At 40.8% G+C, this 20313-nt stretch overlaps 1 protein-coding gene across 2 annotated transcripts in view; it reads left to right on the forward strand.

The window, feature by feature from the left end:
• The window catches only part of MAGEB3 (MAGE family member B3), a 135784-nt gene that overhangs the window by 96782 nt on the left and 18689 nt on the right, over positions 1-20313 (forward strand). For both annotated transcript variants that reach the window (XM_040468830.1, XM_040468831.1), the window contains exon 2: positions 17493-17579. The gene's annotated coding sequence lies outside the window, so the exon portion shown is untranslated. The remainder of the gene's footprint in view (positions 1-17492; positions 17580-20313) is intronic.

The raw sequence follows: 20313 nt of genomic DNA on the forward strand, positions 1-20313 counted from the left end.
ATAAATGAAACAAGGGCAAGAAGTAAAAACGCCAAAGTTTTGTAATAACTAACTTTGTCTTCCATTTGCATCCTGCTCTTTTGAGTTAGGAAACTAATGATTGGTTTTGACTCAGCTCAGCCCACCCAGGCTGAGTCCCATTCTTTCTGCTTGTGACTACCTTAGAATTCATCACATGATCCAGTAGTTCTTTACTGGTCTGTCTCCTGGACTCAAGTCTGAGCTTTGTGAATATAGGATTTTGTCCACTTGTCTTTATATCCAAAGTGTCCACTTTAATTTTGGGCACATAGTTGCTTCTCGGTAAATGTTTGGTAACTGAATGAATGAATACACTGAACAAAGGACAGAGAAGGAAGAATTTCTTTGAAATCCTTATGTATGCTTTTCTGTTTAAACTACTAAGGATCATACACTGTTGAGGTCAAATTCTGAAACTCCCAAGTGAAGGTGAGAGAATCACCTAAGGTCACAAGCTCCAGTTTTGTTTTCTTGTCCAAAGCTCCTGACTTTGCAAATTTGGCCAACCTGTCTCCTGTCCACCATGCTAAGGTAGAGCTCCTTGGGGTCGGAAACACCTGTACCTTCCAGAGCGTCTTGTAAGATGTACCAGAAAGAACTGTTTCCTGTATCGAGAACTTGGGCTTTTAAATGCTGGTTGGATCCAGTTCTGGTAATGTTTGGTTTTTAAAAAATCATCTAGAAGGTTATTATTTGCTGTCCCTGCAGTGCTGTTATGTGATTGCTGCCTCAGCTCTTTGCAAGCAATTATGGCAAGTTTTAAAATCAAGTAGCAGTGCAGGGGTGCAGTTTTCCTGGTTCTCTCCAGCAGTTGGAGTTCATGCCTTATTATCGTCGAATCCATTTTCGTGATTCCTCTGGGCTTTCTAAAGAGTATTTAGGATTAAGAGTGTTCTGTTGAGGGTTAGGTATTCAAATATTTTGTCCCTTTTTTGAAATGCAGTCTAAAAATTCTGGCTGCCTGTTAGAATTAACTCTAATAACCTAAGTATTCCCATCACAGAGGTTAGCTATATAGATAATCATCCTATCCCGCTAAGTTCCATAAACTGTATTTGCCCCAAATGCCTTTTCACAAGGTTCTAGGAAAGTGTTGGTTCAGAAGACGGATGCTTTTCTAAAATTTTGCCTAATGACTCTACAGGAATCACTTAGGTTGAGAACAACCAGATAACCCCTTTTTCCTTCTCCCCAGTAATCAGAATTTGGGTTCCCAAAGTGTGAAGTTTCAGTACTCTCGACTGGAGATAAACATGCCTCGAGTTTGTTGTTCAGAAGCCACTCCTGATCAACTCATCTGTTAGGATAGCAATCAGAGTAGAAATTTAGCTCACTTGTCCTCTCCTTATTCTGCTTTTGCTTCTTTCTTAAAACTTAAATTTTTTAAATTATTTTTGATTACTTAAGTATACTTGACCTTCATTGGTACATTCGTTTCAGACATTCAACACAGTGACCCTACACGTCTGTATCTCACTCAGTGCTCACCACCTCTTTTCACTTCTGAGTCCTTCATCCCTTCTCTCTTCCTCTGTAATCTTGAGCACCTCTGTTTGACCCTGCCACTCTCTGTGTTACCAGGCTCTTGCTTTCTGGGCAAAAGCTTGTCTGACTTCGTCAATCCTTCTTTGCAGAAGAACTTCGAAATGTTCAAAAGAAACAGTGGTCTAACTTACCTAAGAAGTTACATTTGATCATCCCACTGGTGAAAGTGACCTGTTGTGAGTGTATTTCAATCTGCTAGGGTATCTCCCATAGAAGAGAGTTCAAAGTTAGTGGTGGTGGTAGTTGTAGTAGTAGTAGTAGTAGTAGTAGTAGTAGTAGTAGTAGTAGTAATAATAGACCCAAAAGTTGTACTGAGACTAAGTTATTTCAGAACAACTACTGTTCCCACAGGGGTTTGAAATACAATTAATACCTCTCTTCTAAGTATCTACTAAGCATATATTGAAGTGTGTATCTCATAAGCTGTAAAACGGCCGGTTGCTTTTTGCGAATAGAAATATAATCATACAAATGGAGAAGAATTACTCAGTGATAATATTCTCTATTGGCTTTTTAAGTAGAAACATAACATGTAATGTGTTTTACTAAAAGGGGCCTAAGAGATAATTTAGTCATGTCCTCATTTTGTAAAGAAGGAAGTGGTCTTCTGAGAGATTGTGGTATCTTTTCATGGTGTCACAGCTGAGCTGGGAGAAGTGCAGCTGGGTCTCAGGACTCCTGGTTCCTACTGTATTCTTCTCCCTTTAAGAGTCACGGCAGTGAATTTGTGGGCTGTTTCCTAAATTAGGGGTCCTTAACACTGGGATCTTTGGAAGGGGTTCCTAGATCTTCTTGTAATTTCAGGTAAATTTCAGTGTGCATGTTCCCTCTGTGGGGGGAGCATAGTTCTCAAAAGATTCAGAATAGCCCATACACCTTCTGCCCCAAAAAACCGAGGTGTAAAAACTTCTAAACTAAATAAATACTTGTTTTCTCTTAATATAAAAATCATAGATAAATGTTTCAGTGGTGTGTCCTCCTTATTTCTCACACCTCTCCACACGGGAGATTAGTCTAGTTTCAGTTCTAGTTCACCCATCCATGGAGAAGGCAAAGTGCCATGGAGTGAAAAAAAAAAAAAATGATTGCATGCACCTTGAGCCTACATAATCGTTCTGTTAAGACATCTTCTTTTACACATTTTTCCTATATATGTGGTGTCCATTTCCCTACCACTTATCCCACTGACCTCCCCCCTCACCCCTTCCAACTCCTTCCTGAACTGTCAAAAGTCTAACTTATCAGTGTACCATGTCACAGTAAGGCAACTCTCTTAGGCGACTAAAGACCTCTTGGAAAAAAGAGTAAAGGGTTTTTTTTGTTGTTGTTTGCTAGTTTTATTTGTCCATCTAATTTCCTTTGTTATATATTGTTCGTTCTTATAGCGTGGTTGCCTTTTTTCCCCCGTAATTGTCTTTTCTCAGCTAGTATAACACTCTTCTACCTTCAGCTGGCTCTTTCTTCTCTCTCTTTTCCCACCTGTTAATTCCAGATATCCCAACATCTTGAGTTCTCAACCTTCTTCATATACATAATACATTATATACATTCTCTCAGGGGCTCATCCATTCTGAAAATTTACATGTGTTCTCTCTACCAAGGAATCCCAAATCTGCCTTTCCTGCCCCCTTTCCTAATATCTTATTTCCACCCAGTCAGATTTAAGCCCAGCTTATTAGATACTCTTCCATTAAATACGGACCATGTCCGTATATCCCCAAAGGCGTTGAATCTTCCGTCTGTGTTCTCTGTGTCTGACAGCATCGCCAACTTTTCAGTCTCCAAATTTAAACATTCAGACTGTTTGCTGGCCTCCCATTCTTTTTCAGTGACAGCACCCAAGAACTGTTTGTTTTTTCTCACTGTATATCATTTACTTCCATTTGTCTCTTTAATAAACAAATGATTTTTATGGGGCACTTCGGTGGCTTAGTCAATTGCATTGTCCGACTCTTGATTTCAGCTCAGGTCATGATCTCACGGTCACAACACCGAACGCTGCTTCAGTCTCTGCGCTGGGTGTGGAGCCTGCTTGGGGTTCTCTCTCTTTCTCCCTCTCCCCCTCTCAAAAAACAAAAACTAAAATAAACAAATGATTTTTGAGAGTCAACTAGGTGCCAGATGATTTTCTTGATGCCATGGGGGAACCAAGATGAATGAGACTCTGGTTTATCCCTCTAAGAAGTTGCTTTCTAACAGGGAGTGTGAAGAATATTTACAAATCACTATAATGCGAGGCCTCGCTAGCGTTGGCAGTGGCCGTCCCTGGCTTCAGTATGCCTCAACTAAGCCTTTCCGTCAGTGACCCTTGCCCAAATCCATACCCATGTATAGGGTTTATTTCAGATTTTTGCATTCTACATACCTTACTTTATTTTTATTTTTGACTCATGGTCCTTTCAAATTACATCATTTGATTTTTTTTTCTCTCTTCTGGGCCGGTGGTGTTAGAAGGATATGACTCCACAATCCTCCTGTTGATCCAGTGGAGTTTTTTGTGAACTGTGCCTTTTGACAGTCAGCATCAACCAGAGGAGAGCCTGGACATGGACTTCCCTACTTGAGAAGCTGATTTTAATTAACTGGAGCTCCTTTTCTCCCTCCCTCTTTGCCTCTGAAAAGCTGAGATCCTTTACTGCCTTAGCTTTGGCTGTGCTTCTCTCCCTGGGGAAGGTCTCTGTCTTTTCAACTTAGGCCGAGTTTGACCTTCTAGGCCTCATAAGATACCTAAGTCACTTCTGAGTATCCTTCTCTTCCCACCTGAAACACTTTGGTATGCTACACGTTGCGATAAAGTACTCCATACGCCCACATTAACAAAAGGGACATGACGGTGCAACGAACAAAAAACTGGGCCCCTTGTTAGGTAGTCCAGCGCAAGGAGGAAAACTGCCGAAACCCTAGCACCCATGCCCATGATTACTTGTTCTTTCAACATCCATAGTCTACTTCACGTATCGTAATTGAGTGCTCGGCTTGCCCAAATTCCTGTACTCCTGTCATGAATGTTTTATACAGCATCCCATCCTGTGTGTTAACTGCTGTGTCATGCAATTGAATGGAGAGAGGACAAGGAATCACTCATGCCTAGTTTTTGAGCTTTTGCCAATTCCAGGTCTCAGGCAAAAGGCTGCCAAACCAAGAACCTATTCTTAAAACCAGGCATATTTGTCTGTATTTCTTCTACCATTAAGTAATCCACGAAAGCATCATTTTCACAATTTTTTTAAACAAGAAATCCATTTTATTCAACTCCTCTAATATCTTATGAGAAAACGGTCATTGAAACATGATTCTGTTTATTTTAGGCTAAGACTTTACAGATCATTTAAAAATCTACAACAAGGGGCACCTGGGTGGCTTAGTCGGTTAGGCCTCTGACTTCAGCTCAGGTCATGATCTCAATGGTTCGTGGGTTCCAGCCCTGCGTCAGGTTCTGTGCTGACAGCTCAGAGCCTGGAGCCCGCTTCGGATTCTGTGCCTCCCCTTCCCTCTTCCCCTCCCCCGCTTGTGCTCTGTCTCTCTCTCACTCGCTCTCTCTCTTTCAAAAGTAAACATTAAAAAAATTTTTTTAAATAAAAATATACAACAAATGAGAAGTAATAGCCACATTCTTGGTTGGATCTTGTTTTTAACCTGAAAGGTTATCAAGTTGACTAATGAAACAAAGGTGGTAAATATAATTATCTACCTTTGAAAGCACTCCTGGTCTGTGTGTTACTGATTTGCGATTTTATATTTTATATTCTGGGAAACCTTACCTTTTAGTTTTCTGTTTGGAAAACAGAATTTCACCATTCCTTCAAATATTTCTCTGTTGTAGGGGCTTGATGTGGAGTTTAGGTCACTGAGAAGAATTATAAGGGTATAGTGACATCTACAGGTAGCATGTATATTGTTAAAAAGGATGTGATTATGATCAGCTGAGGAATGGACTGTTCTAACAAGCCTCTCTGCCTTACATTCATTCAAATATACCTTGCCTATGGTAATCAACAGCAAAGATTAAACCAGTCACGCTGGAAGGGCTGAGTTAAGAGATCTTGCTAAAATTAAAATTCCTGTAATAACGAGCTTTGCTTTTTTACCTTGTTTCTTATACATAGATTATCTTCATTTTTGAAATGTGAATAGCAGTTTGATTGGCATTTCATTTCGAAAAGCTGTGTAAGGCATACATATATACCTGGTAAAAGCAGTCACTGAAACCTCCTGGAAATCACAGAGAAAGAATATGCCAATTAAAAACTCACAAATTCATTTTTGGCTCTCGATGACAAAGAGCCAAAATACAACCATTCTATTCCAGTAGTAACCAGTAGTAATAACTTAGGTTAACAGTATGTCAGGAGGTATTCCTACATTCTCTTAATGATAACAGGACTGGAAAGAACAGAAGTGTGTGTTGGGGGTTGGGGTTGAATGATTAAACTATAATCAAATCAGGCTCATGAGCATCAGTTATTTTCCTGTCTGGGTAAAAAGAACAAATCAGGGAAAGGAAAATAAAATTTAAGCTCCTTGTGGGGTGAGAATATTAAAACTTTTGTATTTCTCATGGTGGCTACATATACACTGACCAATTAGAAAAAAATTAAAAAGATGTAAATTTGCTTTATAGAACTCTTTAATATCTATGGATTTAGTAGAAAAGAATGAGAAGTTTCAGCATAATTGGGATTTAGCAGTCAAGCTGCTAAGACATATTTATCAGTATCCAGTTTGTGCAAAGTGTTACACAGACCTACTTAAAAGTGGAAAAATCCAGCTGCTTAATTAATTCTTTCTACTCCTTCATGTCTTCCTTTCCCTGTATGTTTCTGCTTCCAGTATTAACATCAAAGAGAGATACCTTAAGAAGGTATCTTTTCCCCAACAATTTCAAGTGATTTTCCATTTCTGTGCCGTTGTTTTGTAATGTAGAATATCTTTTCTTTGTCTGATACATAAATCCTACCCAGCCCAAGTGTCCTGTCCTCTAAGTCTTTCCTGGGTGAGTCAAAATAGAGTTTTTCTTCCTTTTTGAATTCTCACAACACTCTCTTATGTCACCTGTCATCTTTTACCTTGTTGATATTAAAAATACTTAGGGGCGCCTGGGTGGCTTAGTTGGTTGGGCATCCAACTTTGGCCCAGGTCATGATCTCAGTTCGTGGGTTTAAGCCCCGCGTCGGGGTCTGTGCTGACAGCTCAGAGCCTGGAGCCTGCTTCAGATTCTGTATCTCCCTCTCTCTGCCCCTCCCGCGCTCATGCTCTGTCTTTCTGTCTCTCTATCAGAAATAAACATTAAAAAACTATGTAGCTTATATTCGCTCTCCTGAAGTATCTGAGGGCAGAGAGAATTCTGGAAAATTTTATTTATGTGCCCTGTATACTTTGGGTGCTCAGTAAATGCTTGTTGAGTGAAGTCAAAGATTCATCCCATGGAAATTGAATAACAATTCAAGAATTAGAGAATAAGATTTACAAAGATGAGTTCTCAAGGTCATTAGTTCTTGTTTTAAGGAGTCCATTTTATTTCTAAAGACCTGCTCTTTTGACATAAATTAAAATGGTAAACACAGTGTAGGATTTCACCTGTGTGCATATCTGAGAAGGAGGAATAGGGTTAAACAGATAGGGATGATTGCAGAGAGAGGGAAGCAGTGGAAAAATCTGAATTCCCTCCTTTGGGCATGGGGAAAATGTATGAATTTCCAGTGATCCCTGCCAAGATTACCTGGCTAGAGCAATTTTGCTAATAGCCCAATCAGGGAGGCTGGCTCCTAGCTGAGACACCTCATCAGCAAGAGCCTGGAGGATGTTCTGCTACATGGGGGCCTGTACTGTCCAGGGAACAGCATATTAGAGAGGCTCCTCGGAGACCTATGAAGAATTCTATGTGTGTCCCATGAAAAGATGAGTAACTTGGGCACTGCCACACAGATTGCCTCTTAAGCCTGTCGATACTACAGAAGCAAGAATAGCCTCAGAGAGGTTAAGCTTCAGAGAGAGAGGAAAGCATTGCCTCACAGCCAGACCCTGCCCGCACCATCCAGCTCAGATCCAGCAGTCAGGACTGCCACTCAAACCTGACCTGAGGATAAGGAAAAAAAGATGAAGTTTAAAACAAGTTTGAAATCAGTGCTTTAATTTGAACTAAATTGTAATAGCCAAAAGTAGCCACAAAGCTATGGAATCTTCAGAAGATCATATTGCAGTACTGGAAAGGGAAATACAACAATGCATGAGAGAAGACAGTAATTGGAAACACTAGTCACTTTATCTTTCGATACCAGCAAACTAGGACTTCTCCATAAACCAAGTTACATTACACAACAAAGGATTGGCGCTGTCTCCCAGGGCTGCCATAACAAAATACCAAAGACTGGGTGGGTTAAAGACCAGAAATTGATTTCCTTAACACTTGTAGAGGCTAGAAAGTCCAAGATCAAGGTTCTAGTAGGGTTCAGTTTCTGCTGAGAGATGTTAGGACTTTCTGAGTCCCCACATGGTGAAGAGAAAGAGGGAAAGGGAGAGGGCAAGGGGGAAGGAAAAAACGGATCTTGGGTATTTCTTCCTCTTTTATAAGGACACCAGTTCTGTCAGATGAGAGTTCCACCCTTATGACCTCATTTGACCTTAATTACCTTTCTCGAGGATTTATCTCCAGTATAGTCACCTGGGGGTTAGGATTTCAACATATGAATGTTAGGCACAGTTCAGCTCATAGTTAGGACCCGTTGACATGTGGCACACCTGTTTCAAGATATGACAGGATGGAGAAAAGCAGGCTAGAAAATAACTTGCTGTTCTGTGCCAAGGTCAGAGCATTGCAATTTCAAATGGAAGCAAGAACTCTGAGGCCTTCATTAGGTTTTGATTATGAGCAGAAGCCCACAACCAGAAGCAGAATAGCAGAAAACTTTACATTGAAATTGATGAATTGCTGCAGGCTCAGTGTCGACAAGCTTGAGAGTTCAAAACTCCCAGGGGGCCCAATGTTAGAAGCACCCCCACCCCAATCCTTTCCTGTGTTTTACCTTCAGGAGCCCCATCAAGTTGTCAGTATAAAGATCAGAGAAAAATCCCTTCATACTTTAGGGAGAGGAAGGGGGGAAGTAACACTTTAAAAACACCCGCAGAGTCCTCTGTTCTCCTTAAGTAGACCTTTCCTCAAGGGAAATTACGAGAGCACTGTCAACTAGAGTTTTACCAAAGCCTAAGTGACATGGGGGAAGAGTACTCAACCCAGCTCTCTCTAGCCTTCCATATGGTGGAAGGGAAATACCCACTTAGGCTCACTGAAAGACTAAGAACTCAGGGTTCCTGGGTGGCTTACCGACTTCGGCTCAGGTCACTATCTCATGGTTCGTGGGTTCGAGCCCCACATCAGGCTTTATGCTGTCAGCGCAGGGCCCGCTTTGGATTCTGTTTCCCTCTCTCTGTGCCCCTCCCCCACCCACACTCTCTCAAAAATAAACATTAAAAAAAAGACTAAGACCTAGCCATAGAACTATAGAATGCTCCCCGCCCCCCCCACACCACCACGTCAGTAGGGCTCATGTAGAATAAAGGAGATAACAGTTAAAAGAACTGGATGCCCTCACACCCTATTTAAGAAGTTGCTAGGAAAACTCAAAGGCAATAGGGGGAGAAAAAACAAGGACACTAAAGGAAATTACAGCCTCTGACACCGCAATTACAGCAAGCAGTAAACATAGTCTAAGTACCAGGCAGATAAACCTAAAACTCTCACTATCTCAGTTCCTTTTATCTGGTATATCATGTTTGGCTTTCAGCAAAAAGACTGTAAGGCATTCTAAAAGGCAAAGAAGCACAATCTGAATGGACAAAGTAGCATCAGAATTAGAGTCATATATAACAAAGAGTGTGTAATTATCAGACTGGGAATTTAAAATAATTATGATTAATATTCTGAGGACTATCATAGAAAAAGTGAACAACATGCAAGAAAACATAGGTAATATAAGCAGGGGGATGTAAGTTCTAAGAAAGAATTAAAAGAAAATTCTAGAAATCAAAAACACCAACAGAAATGAAAAATGTCTTTCATGGATTTATTTGTAGACTATACCCAGCCAAGGAAAGAAGCAATGAGCTTGAGGATATATCAGTAGAAACTTCCAAGACTGAAATACGAAGAGAAAAAAAGGATGAAAAAGACTGAACAGAGTATTCAAGAACGCTGGGACAATTACAGAAGGTGTAACATATATGTAATATCGCAGTCAGAAGTAGAGGAAGGAGAGGAATAGAAGTATGTGAAGCTTTAATGGCTGACAGTTTTCCAGAATTAAACACAGACACCAAACCATAGGTCCAGAAAGCTCAGAGCAGAAGCAGGATAAATATATTTGTAAAAAATCAGCATGTAGGCATATCCAAACTGCATAAAATTCGGAAACAGAGAAAATCCTGAAGTAAGCCAGTGGAAGAAACTGCCTTCCCTATAGAGGAACAAGGACAAGAATTAAGTTGTACTTCTCTTCAGAAACCATACAAGCAAGGGCGCCTGGGTGGCGCAGTCGGTTAAGCGTCCGACTTCAGCCAGGTCACGATCTCACGGTCCGTGAGTTCGAGCCCCGCGTCGGGCTCTGGGCTGATGGCTCAGAGCCTGGAGCCTGTTTCCGTTTCTGTGTCTCCCTCTCTCTCTGCCCCTCCCCCGTTCATGCTCTGTCTCTCTCTGTCCCAAAAATAAATAAACGTTGAAAAAAAAAAAAAGAAACCATACAAGCAAAAACAGAATGAAATGAAATATTTAAAGTGATGAAAAAACTAACCACTATCCTAGAATTCCATATGTAGCAAAACTCCTTCAAAAGTAAAGGAGAAAAAAGACTTTCTCCGACAAACAAAAGTTGAGGAACTTTTCACCAGTTGACCTACTTGCAAGAAATGTTAGAAGTTCTTCAGACAGGAGGTAAATGATGCAGATCAGAAACACACAAAAGTGTTAGAGAAGGAATTAATAAAAGTAAAATAAAGCCTTTTATTTATCTTATTCTTAATTGATCTAGCATAATTTGTTTAAAATAATAATAGCAACAGTGTTTCCAATGAATGTAGTTTATAAGTGAAATGAATGATAGCTATGTAATAAGGGGTGGAAGAAGGAGTTGGGAATACTCTGTTGTAAGTTACATGCACTACCTGTGAAACCATATAATATTATTTGAATGTGGACTTAGATTTGTTGTATATTTCAAAGTTGAGGACAACTGCTAAAAAGGCTTTCTTTTTAAAGGTATAATTGATAAGCTAAGATAGCAGAGAAAATGGAGTCATGTAAACACTCAGTCAGAACCAGAGAAGACAGAAAAAGAGTGGAAGACAAAAACAGACACAAAGAAAACAGGGCAATGAATAGACAACAGTTACAAATACAGTAGATATTATTAATCCAGATATGTCAGTATTCACTTTCAATGTGAATGCTCCAAATAGACTAATTAAAAGAGACTTTAAGAGTGAATAAAAACAAGGCCAAACTAGATGCCTGCAAGAAACCCACATTAAACATAAAGACAAATGAATTTAATGTAAAAGGACAGAGAAAGATACATCTGGCAGGCACTCATCAAAAGAAGGGTGGAGTAGCTGTAGTAATTTTAGGCAAAGCAGCGTCATAGCAAGGAAGATGATCACTGATAAAGAGGTGCATTACATAATGATAAAAGGGTTGATTTTCTAATAAAACATGACAATCTTTAATGTGTACTTAATAAAAGAGCATCAAAATACATGAGACAGAAAGTGATAAATGCAGGGAAAAATAGATAAATCTCCTGTTATAACTGGAGACTTCAACACCTATCAGTGGTTGACAGATCCAGCAGGCAGAAAATCAGTAAGGACTTAGTTGAACTGAATAGTACCATCAATCAACTGGATCTAATTGACATTTATAGAACACTTGGTCCAACAGTGATAGAATATGCATTCCTCTCCAGCTCACATGAAACATTCACCAAGGTAGATCACATTCTGGGCCATAAAACACACTTTAACAAGTATGAAAGAATAGACACCATAAAAGTATGCTCTCAGACCACAATGGATTTAAAATAGAAATCAGTAATTGATAGCTGGGAAGTCATAAGATATTTAGAGATTAAACAATACAATTCTAAATTACACATAAAGAACTCAAGAAAAATGAAAAATATGTTTAAATGAAAAAGAAAATCTGTCAAAATTAATGGGATGTGGCAAACCCACTGTTAGAGGGAAATTTGTAGCATTGAATGCATGTATTAGAAGATTGATCTAAAATCAATAATGTATATTCCACCTTAGGAAAACTAGAAAAAGGAGGACACATTAAATTCAAGGTGAGCAAGAAAAAAATACAGAATTAAAAGCAAAAAATCATTGACATTGGAAAAAAGGAGGGGTGCCTGGGTGAGCCAGTCAGTTACGCGTATAACTTTGGCTCAGATCATGATCTCATAGCTTGTGAGTTCAAGCCTCACGTCGGGCTCTGTGCTGACAGTTCAGAGCCTGGAGCCTGCTTCAGATTCTGTGTCTCCCTCTCTCTCTGCCCCTCCCCTGTTCACACTCTGTCCCTCTCTTCTTCAAAAATAAATAAACATTAAACAAATTTTTAATTTTAAAAAGGGAAATCAATAGCAAAAAGTCAATGAAAACAAAACTTGGCACTTTGAAAATATCAAAACTAAGTTGATAACTTAGATGAAATGGGCCAATTCTTTGAAAGGCATATCTTCTAAAACCCATACAGGGAGAAATAATCTGAATAAGCCCATAACTGTTAAAGAAATTGAAACCAGTAATTCATAACTTTTTAAAGCAGAAAGCTCCAGGCCCAAGTGGTTTCATTAGTGAATTTTACCAAGAATCTACGGAACAAATCACACTAATTCTCTCCAATCTGTTCCAAAAAGTAGAAGTCAAATAGATACCTCCTAACTCATTCTCTGAGGCCAGCATTACTCTAATACCCAAACAGGCAAAGAAATTACAAGAAAGAAAAACTACCAACCAGTATGTCTCAGGATGATAGATGTGAAAATTCTCAGCAAAATATTTGCAAATCAAATCCAGCAATGTATACAAAGGATTATATACCCCAACCAAATGTGATTTATTTCAGGGATGCAAGGTGTAGTTCCACCTATGACGATCAATTAATATAACCCCTTATATCAACAGGCTAAAGAAGAAAATAGTAATATCATATCAATAGATATAGATATATATAAATATATATTATATATTGTATATTATATTATATATATTATATTATATCTTATATAATTATATATTATATATATAAATATATTTAATACATATTCATATATATCTATATGTAGATATATAGATATATATAAAATATATAGATATAGATATTCAGATAACTGAATATTCTGGATATTAAAGAAGAAGAATATGTGGTCCTCCTCTTGGAAATTCATTTGACAGAGAAGAAAAATGCTTATTGAACAGTTAATCAACACCTGAAATGTGACCTTTATACAAGCTGTAGACCGACTTTCAACTGTAAGGCTACTTTCAACTGTAAATCTAAGGCTATGAAGAATTCTAAGTATAGATATGAAAAGAAGTTAATAAATACATGGAGAAGTCTTAAAAGGGAATGGAAAAAGAAAATTATATGTGACCTAAACTCTGTTTTTATTCTTACCTACAAAAAAAAAATTTCAAAATACTAATGGTGCCTTAGCACAGTCTCAAGTAACATTTTGAGCTGTTCTTATTTTATCCATCCTGATACATTCTGGACAGTTTGAGGCCTATATTTGAATAGATGTCCACAGCCAGCTAAGAAAAATGCTCATTACTGAAGGAATGACTCAGCAGTTGAAAATGATCAGCAAACATTTTCGTAGAAGTTGGAAGGTATCGATGGACTTCGATTAGTATTTTTGTATTTAAATAGAAAACACTTTTTTTGTTGTTTTCTGAAAAAGCCTTATTTTCCAAGAGTTTAACACTTTGTAATGAAGTGCTAGCAAGACATCAGTGTGGGTAACAGTGTGGTTCCAAATTTGGCCTCTCATCAGAATCACTGAGGCTTCTTTTTTTAAAAGCTGCATTACAACGTTCCTCTTGATTCTGGGGGGAACGGGGGGCATGCAGCGGGCCTGGAAATCTGTATCCTTCCTAAAGTCCCCAAGTGATTTTTCTTACCACGGGGAATGGAGCCCACTGCTTTTGAAGAACTCACGAGTTCTTTCGTCCATTGCTCTCCCTCAGCGAAAATAGACACAATTTACTACATGCATTCACTTTTCCCCTGCGTCATTTGTGGGCCTCTCTGCGACATTATTGTGTACTCCAGATACATGAACGGACTCTGAATTTAACACGGATCTCCCCTGATTTAAATAGAGCTCTTTTAAGTTCACCAACACTTAGTTATTAACTTACACTGTAATAGCTTTTGTACCTTTTGTTGACTGTTTGATGTTGTTCTGGATTTTAAATACTTAGTGGTTTTTGTCATTAAAGAAAGATGGTCTTGGGGCACCTGTGTGGCTCAGTCGGTTGAGTGTCTGACTCTTGATTTCAGCTCAGGTCATGATCCCAGCACTGTGAGATTGAGCCCCATGTTGGCTCCCTGCTGAGCATGGAGCCGGTTTAAGATTAATTTTCTCTCTCTGTCTCTCTGTGTCTCTGTCTCTCGCTACCCCACTCATGCGCGCGCGCTCTCTCTCTCTCTCTCTCTCTCTCTCTCTCTCTCTCAACAAAAGCAAAAGAGATGGTCTTGATCACTCTTAGTGTGGAGTCCATTTTATTCTCCCCATAGTATATCTGTGTCATCTTCAGTCAGGAACTGGAAGCCAGGGAAATCTTAGTTCTACCGATTTGGACTTGGAAACACATTTGAGATAATTGAAGAACTTCAGGCCCCATCTCTCTGTCACAGACACTTGATCTAGACCTCTAGCTTTCAGTCACAAGTACCACATCAAATCCAACTCATTAAAGAAATAATTACATATGTAGGCCACCTGGTGATTGAATGTTTAGTAGACTGAAGTTTGGGGGAAAGTGTCATTCTCTGTTAGGTGTTGTCTGTCAATCACTGACAAAGCCTAAAGTTCACATCCTGATGGTGGATCTTTGTCTCCCTTTATTCCCGCTCTCTGAATATCCTGTGCAGTTTTTAAGCTATTTTCTCCCTGGGGTTCTTTTTTAAAGGAAAAATCATTGTCAACAGCGTAAGCAAAGCCCTGCGGTAATCAAAGCAGTATAGAGTCACTGGAGGAAGAAAAGTAGGGAGGAATCATTTAAAAAGCAGCATTCTTTTCTTGGGGCTGAGCTTCTTTACCCATCTGCAAACTGAAAAGAACTAACTGGGTGGTAGGATTCTGCCATTGTTCGCTAGGTGGTTTGGGTATGCCAAGCTGAGATTTGTTTTTCAGATCCTTCCACACTTGCCTAAGAACAAGTAAGAAAATAGTTTGATAGCAGCAGATGTCCCGGAGTAGTGGAGATGATACTGTTATTGTTGTTTTCCCCCACGCCTTTGCTATTTTCCTACCTCTTGACAATGACCCTTTTAAAGATCACACATTAATACTTTTAAATAGGCTTTCATAATAAAATGGACAAACCAGCTAGAAGAAACATAAGAGTGATTCTCTAAAACAAAACTGGCACTTTGAAAGTCTGGTAGTCTGGTTAAACCCACTTCAACATTGATGAAGATGTTTTTATTTTGTTCTGGGTTTCTTGCTCTACAATAAAAGAGTGGTATGTGGTAGCACAGAATTATAAAACTTGAAGTCATCTTTCACTAGTGCTGGCTACTCGAAGGGCATGTTTTCAACTGAAAAGATTTTTCGTAAAGCCCCACAGCCCTGCTCCAATTCCCTGATAAAGAATTTTATAATATAAAATCATACACCTGTCCACATATAGAGGGAAATACGTAAACACTAAAGTCTCATTGAAGAGGTATTGCTAAAATATATGCCGGAGGCACAGGTTTTAGACATGGTTATATCTAATATCTTTATTAATTAGCCTGTATGTGACTAAACAGTATATTAATGACACTCAGTTTTGTTCCACTGGGAGTTGAAGGCACTAATGAATACTAAAATTACCCAGGAGATGCGATAAATATAGCTCTAAATATGTTACTCACATGCTATTTTTCGAATGTCACTTACCTTGAGCCACCACCTTGTGTCTCTTTTTTCTGAAAATGCTTTGAAATACAGGATTTAAGAAATTAACTTGGTCACATCAGTATACTTCGAATTACCTGTGTCCATTAAGTCCAAATCCCAAGATAAGGGCCGAATTTGTTTTCCATTTTTGCCTAGGAAATTGCTTTAGTTTGAAAATGTATTTGAACTGTAAAGAGGAAAGTGGATGTGTGTTTTGGGAGTACGCGCATCTAGACTTCTGCAGGCATCTCTGGGTCATTGCTCCGAGCCCGTCTCCGTTCCATGCCTTTGTCTTTCTCAGATACATCTACCATATATGTCCTCTAAGGAGTGTGGCTTGCTCTGGTTTCAGAGCTAATCAGTATCAGAGTAGCAGAAAGAATATCAGTAACCTCAGTCCCAGCATCCAGAGAGGCCCAGAATTACGTCTCTTGAAAGATGCAGTATCCAGTACCACTTGGATGAACTGTAGCCGCTTGCGTAGCTTTCCACATTCCCACATTCCTATTCTGCTCACGCTGTGTAAAGCCACTTCATAAGATGGGATTTTCCCTTGTGGTTTCCAGACATTCCCATTCACCGCTGAGGCTGAACGTGTACCCTGTACTTACGCCTGTTTTTGATGAGGTCCCTTACAGGTGGCCGGCTCTAGCCGATTTCCCTCCTTGGAGGCTTGGGGGCCGGGGAAATGTGCATCCACTCTCCTCTTAGTAGCCCTAATACAGTATCGTTGCCTGGGAAATTGAGGGTGTCCTATATTTAACGCAAACCTTAGACTGTGTCTGTCAGTGGTCAGGCATCTCAAGCAAGCTGTGAATGTGGTTAACTCTAGGTCCTGTTAACTCTAAGTTAAAATTCGGAAAAGTACCCGAAGAGCTCATATTTTGTGTCACTTACTAAGAGATGGCCGTGTGCTTTAGATATCATCCTTATAGGCACTAAAGCAGATTATTTTATTTTGAAAATGTCCCTGGCCTGTATTCTTGTCCTACCCAAGGGCCGCTGCACTTTGACCAAAAACATCCAAGAAAATAAGCTGAGGGTCTGCCAGGAGCATGATAGCATCTCCAAAATATTCTGTGTTGAAATCTTGAGGTTTAATGTGAGGGAAAAAATGGTAGGAGGGCACATTTTCCACAGTCAAATATATTGAGAAAACTCATTATGCTATATTATCCCCCTTGGAGTTTCTCAGTACATACTGGTATATTGAGGGCTCTGGGAAGTCTTGCAGTGAAAACAAAACCAGAAACTAAAACCTACTCAACTTTGTAAAAGCCAGCTTACTCTAAAATGATTTCACTTTTTTTTTTAGTGGCACCTAATATTACCTTACAGGCCCTATTTTTGGCAGTGCTGATGTAAACACCCTTGCAGCACTGACCGGGAGGTATATTTGATTCCCTGGAACAGTGTCTCAGCAAGATGCGCAGGTGCAGGTGTGGTCTGCTGTTACACCCTTCATTACTGTCACCCCCTCTGCAACAGGTCCCTTGTAGGCCCTCGAACTTGATTTTCTCTGAGTACAGTGATTTCGCAGAGGACCTCCCATATGAATGGAGAAGAATAATATAACTCCAGAAGACAGGGACCTCAGGGTCCTGTCCCACCCATGCTGTGAGACCCGGGAGGTTCAGGCAGAATTGCAAAGGACCTTTATTTCCCCCTCAAGTAGTTTTGCCAGATGTGTGTGTGTGCGCGTGCGTGTGCGTGTGTATAAACAGTCCTATATTACTTTGTCTTGTGTTATTTTCTCCTCAGGGGACTCATGGAGGTGAGGTCCTTTGTCTGAAAGAAGTGATCCCAGTTTGGCAGAGGGAGGAAGTCCAGACTCTGCTAGGAGTCAAGGTAAGGAATCAGAATGAGTGGTGAGACCACCCACTGCAGGAAGGAGGGGCCTTGCCATCAACTCTGGGAGGTCTCACGCAAGGACAGTGATGTGAGACGTCCCCTCGCTTCCCCATAAGGGTCTCAGAGAGGGCAAAGGCCTTGGTGTGAAGGGAGATGGCCGCAGGCAAGGACAGCCGGCGTCCTAGGAGTTGCCAGGAGTCGTGGTGAAGGCCCTGAGTGAGGCCTAGAATGGCAAACTGCCCTTAAAGTTACTTTGGGGTTGTGGGGAAACCAGAGAGAAATCCCCCAGAGTGGGGATGCAATGTGTCGTGTGCTCTTCTGTGAGTGGGGGTAAAAGCAGTGTCCAAATTCTCTGTTTTAACCACATTGTCTCTAGGCAGTTTCTGAGACATAAAGGTGATTCTGTCGAGGTGAGATGTTAAGAAGCCACTAGGCACTCTTTGTACCTGGCCTGGATTGTCAGAGCCCACTCCATCAAAAGGGCATTCGGGGTGCCTGTGTGGCTCAGTCGGTTACGCGCACGATTTCGTCTTGGGTCACAATTTCACGGTTCTTGAGTTCGAACCGGTTCATCGTTCTTGAGCTCCTTGCTGTCAGCACAGGGCCCACTTCAGATCCTCTGTCTCCCTCTCTCTGTTTCTGTCTCCCTCTCTCTGTCTCATTGCCTCTCCCCCACTCATGCTCTCCCTTTCTGTCAAAAATAAATAAACATGAAAAAATATTTTTAGGGATGCCTGGGTGGGTCAGTAGGCTAAGTGTCTGACTTCGGCTCAGGTTGTGATCTTGCAGTCCATGAGTTCGAGCCCCACATCGGGCTCTGTGCAGACAGCTCAGAGCCTGGAGCCTGCTTTGGGTTCTGTGTCTCCCTCTGTCTCTGCTCCTCCTCCACCCTCACTCTGTCTGTGTGTCTGTCTGTCTCCTTCTCTTTCTCTCAAAAATAAATAAAAACTGACAAAAAAATTTAAGGCATTCAAATTAACTTATAGTGAGTTCTAGGTTTTTAGTGCAGGTTAAATTAATGAAAACAAGGGTGGTTTAGATGGAAGGGCCCCTGGGAGGGCAGAAAGTTATTGATCCTTGACGCACATTTTTGGAGCTTTGTGTTGCATCTAACTGGGGAACTATACCTTATACCTGTGTTGAATGATTTATCGTGTAATAGGGAAATATTACTTAGTTTTCCTTGCTAATCAACATTTTGGCTGATTTGATTTTATTTGTTCTAGAATGGTACATATTTGCTGACAGCTGCTGGATTAAAAAAAAATCCCAGCGGGGTGGGGTGGTATTATTAGGGTTCAAATTAATCATACTAATAAATACCATGTAGAATTGTCAGTAGGCCATGTACTGTGCCAGGCACTTCACACATATGAACTACAGTCCACCATCCTGTAAGACAGAGCTTATCCAACCCACTTCACAGATTCAGAGTCTGATGCTCTCTAAGGTTAGTCATGTGCCTGGATTCGCGCAGCTGTTAAGGGACAGGGTTGAAACTAGACCTCTAATCTGGACTAGTCTAGAGTCCACACTGTTCTACTTCTACCCTGAGGTCCACCTTGTGTCTCTTAATTCAGTTTGCCCCTTTCTTCTTAAAAATGTATCTCTGGAGCTCCTGGGTGGCTCAGTCGGTTAGGCGTCCGACTTCAGCTCAGGTCATGATCTCACAGTCTGTGAGTTTGAGCCCCGCGTTGGGCTCTGTGCTGTCAGTTCAGAGCCTGGAACCTGCTTTGGATTCTGTGTCTCCCTCTCTCTCTGCCCCTCCCCCACTCACGCTGTCTCTATCAAAAAATGAATAAACATTAAAAAACAAAAATGTATCTCAGGCGGCCAGAAGAAGGACTCTGTGCTCTTACCACCCAGTTGGAATACATTCCCAGAGTAGTATGAATACCCAAGTAAATGAGAGGCATGAATAAAGAAAAGAATACATAGTGCCAGTATGATCATCTATACGTGAAGCTTCAGATGGCCTTAAAAGATGAGGGGCTTTCAAAGTCATCCTGGACAGCCCCTTCCCTGGAGAGTATAAATCTATATGAACAGAATGTACATGAGACTCAATCTTGCTGATGAAGAGAAGGAAAATAACAGCATATTTCACCCCTCACAGACCATCGCCTTCCTAGGACTGCCGTCACTCCCAGGACAGGGACCGAGGTTTGCAGAGCGGAAACTGCTCATGGGCTTGCAAGGATGTGACATTTCCCGGAAAGCCTTTCACCGAAGATGCCGGGGCCAAGAGGAATAGCCCGAGGTTAGAGGGCCTGAGAGACCAATACCCCAGAATGTGGGGGATCACAGTAGGCTGCCACCTGCTCTCAGAGGCCTCAGAGCTGGCAGGCTGAGCATACCCCTCACTTACTCTTCAGGCCACTCAAGGACTTAAGAATTTTGGCCCAAGACAGACAGTCCCAGGTCAGTAGAAGGAGTCCCGGCCTATGGCAGGTACGGACATGAGGACCCCAAATGAGGAATGATGGAAGGACTCAGCCAGAACAGTGGGCTTCCGTGAAGCCTGGCTTAGGTCCTCAACTGTAGGAAATCCAGAACAGCATGTCTGGATGTGGCTTATTCTGACTTCCACGCCAGAGGTCCCCAGAAGGTGAATACTTGGACTTCATGGGAGCAGCCTCAGTGCAACAAGGAGTTCCAAGACTGGTCAGGTGTCAGGGTGACGACTCTGAATCAGAATGAGGGACTCACTCACCCCAGAACAGAATATCCC

Source organism: Herpailurus yagouaroundi, unplaced genomic scaffold (assembly GCF_014898765.1).
Source record: "Herpailurus yagouaroundi ecotype Mexico unplaced genomic scaffold, PumYag 67793, whole genome shotgun sequence".
NCBI lineage: Eukaryota > Metazoa > Chordata > Mammalia > Carnivora > Felidae > Herpailurus > Herpailurus yagouaroundi.